Raw genomic sequence first — 2,762 nt, 5'->3', positions numbered from 1 at the left:
TATTGAGGCAAGTGATATATGTTTGACTATCTATGTCCCATTTCTTTTCAAAACTAATTTGTCCAAACGTTTTGCAAGTGCTACAAATTGCTATCGAAAAATTAAAGGATTTGCTCTGCTGAGAAATTGCACTGGAATTACTCTTTTCAAAGAAACTCAAAATTTGTATCCCCGCCCTTATCAGGTATTTTTCCTCATGTGTGTATATTAAGCATACCTTTGCATCGAGGCAACACCTGTCAGTTCATTTTTTTTAAGTCAAGGAACGATGCAAGACTTTCGTGTGCCTACTACATTCCACTCTCAAAATAATTATTTTATTTTTGATTAAAAACAGGTCTCAGTACTCGGCGTCAGATGCATACCCATCTGGATTGCTTTATCAGATATAACAGAAAATGCACCTGGACGATAATTATATAGAAGTAGGATTTGGATTTAGAACATACAAAGGTTTCTACCACACCAGTTTAGATAAAAGTGTTACATCTTTTCGTTGCAACTCTTAGGTTTGTGTATATGACTGCAGCGATCCTATGATTAGTAATTTGCATTTTCAAATTGAAATGTCTTCAGGCCAAAGATATATGGATAGTGAAACGTACTCACTATTAGGCCAGAAACCCTCCATTCCTCAGTGCGTCCGTCTGTCTGACTGTCTGTCTGTCTGTCTGTCTGTCTGTCTGTCTGTCTGTCTGTTTGTCCGTTGACAAACGGTTGGTAAAGGTAGCTACTTCGTAACTCTTTGCAATATGTTCGGGAACAAAGATTTAAAAATTTGGACAAGGTCTTCTGGCTCTCCTATTAAGTATTTTAAGAAAAAAATGCCGTTTCTCTTAAATTGATTTACTTGCTCGCAGCAAATTGTTGTAACACCTAGACCGGTAATAGATGAGAAAATCTTTGCCGCGGTCAATATTGATAGTCTACCAAATTCGCGAACTTGCTAGTTTCCAGTTCTTTTGAGATACGGCTATATATAATGATGTTGTTTATCACTAAACGTTGCTCGTTAATTTTTTTTTCATAGTTCTGTTCTTTATGACAAAAGAAGCAGATAATTTAGTAAAAGGCATCTATACAATTTAGTTAATAAGAAATATACAACAACAAATGTCTGTGTTTTCAACGTATTCGTATTCCTCAATCCAGTTTTACGCGAAAAGGCGGGAAAAATAAATTCATAAACTAATGAATTTTTTCAATTACAATGTATAACTTTAATTGTATTAACTATTCCCGCTGGCTCACAATAGTATAACACACACTAGTACCAAAAACACAAAACTTAGGGACGCAAAAAGACCATTATTTTCTTGGAGGGGGGAGGGGGGGGGGTGAAAAATTTTCCTCTGCAAACTTTTTTTTTCAGTTTATGCACCTATGAAAACATTTTTTTTTTGAAATTCGAACTATTTTTTGTTATAAATATCGTATTTGCAAACAATTTATTTTGTCTTTCTAGGCCCTGCAAACAATTTGTTTCAATATTTTTCATTCCCCCCCCCCCCTCCCTCCAAAAAAATAATGGTCTGTCCCTTAGTAATGTGTCCAACCCCCAAATCACAAGATGCTTTTGTAAACCATGCCTAAGTAGGTTCCTCTCCATATGTGATATGTGAATTTGTTAGAAAAAAGGCAAGGACGTGTAGAGAGAGTTAAATTTGTATTACGTTTTAAAAGTCAAATAAAGCGTTGTAGGTTCTCACAGACGAATCCGTTTCCGATTGTTATGTACTGTCTTATGTCATATTCTTTTCGATGACCCTTCTATTTCTTAAGGTCCATATTCACCCGTTTAATTGGCTCAATTGCGGTCGTCACTTCAAAAAAATAATAAGCGACCGCAAGGCCAAACGGGTGAACATGGATCCTGACTTTTTCTTTAACACAAAGCTCACATGCTTTTACGAAAATTCAGTGATTGTTAGAAATTCTAAATTTGACGTCATACAAGAAGATTTTAAGACATAATATTAATGCCTTTTATACCTCCCCCTGGGCCGGTACTTAACACTGAAAATTTAATACGTTTAGGCTACGCCCCGAGGTCCAAACTCTTACCCTCTTTTGTGCCATTTTTTGACAAAAAGGCAACTCTTTTATCTACCTTTCATAGTAAATGGAACCCTCTTTCATTACCTGCTGTAGGCACACTGAATCTGTCTTCTATAAATATCCTTGAATTGAGTAACCACTTACATACTTGGATGAATAAGGTAAGCACAAGAATTACCATATGCGCGAAACACGAAAGAACAAACTCATTCCTTTTTTATGCTGTTCTGACGTGGAATAAGGATGAAAATAAGCACAAGAAGAACTAGACTTTCTCAAAGTCGTTCGCTTAATTCTCGTTTCCGGTGTAAGGAAGTCTAAAGAAGGACAAACATTTTTTTTTATCTGATCCCTTTATTTCAATTATTAATTCTTGTGCTTGTGCTTAATTATGTAAAGTGAAATCCAGCCTTTGCGAACCTTCCTCTCCATGACTGTAGACGTTTTTCAATCAGTTTTGTTCGCTGCAGAAAGGTATAAATATTAGACTGCTTAATTTATAAATTGTCCAAATTTCTACAAAGAGTGCTTATTTGTAAAAAAACAATTGAACTTTGAACTTTAGCTGACGTCGTTTTACCACAGCAAACAATTGGAATGAGAGTAATGTTTGCCAAACAAAAAACGGTTGTCACAACTTCATGAAATCCTGTTCGCCGAAGCCAAGAAAGTATTACTAAATCATATTGATATTGAACAAACTC

This window comes from Oculina patagonica, chromosome 13, assembly GCF_052425735.1.
Source record: "Oculina patagonica isolate OP01 chromosome 13, crgOcupat, whole genome shotgun sequence".
Lineage (NCBI taxonomy): Eukaryota > Metazoa > Cnidaria > Anthozoa > Scleractinia > Oculinidae > Oculina > Oculina patagonica.
This window is presented reverse-complemented; position numbering follows the sequence as displayed.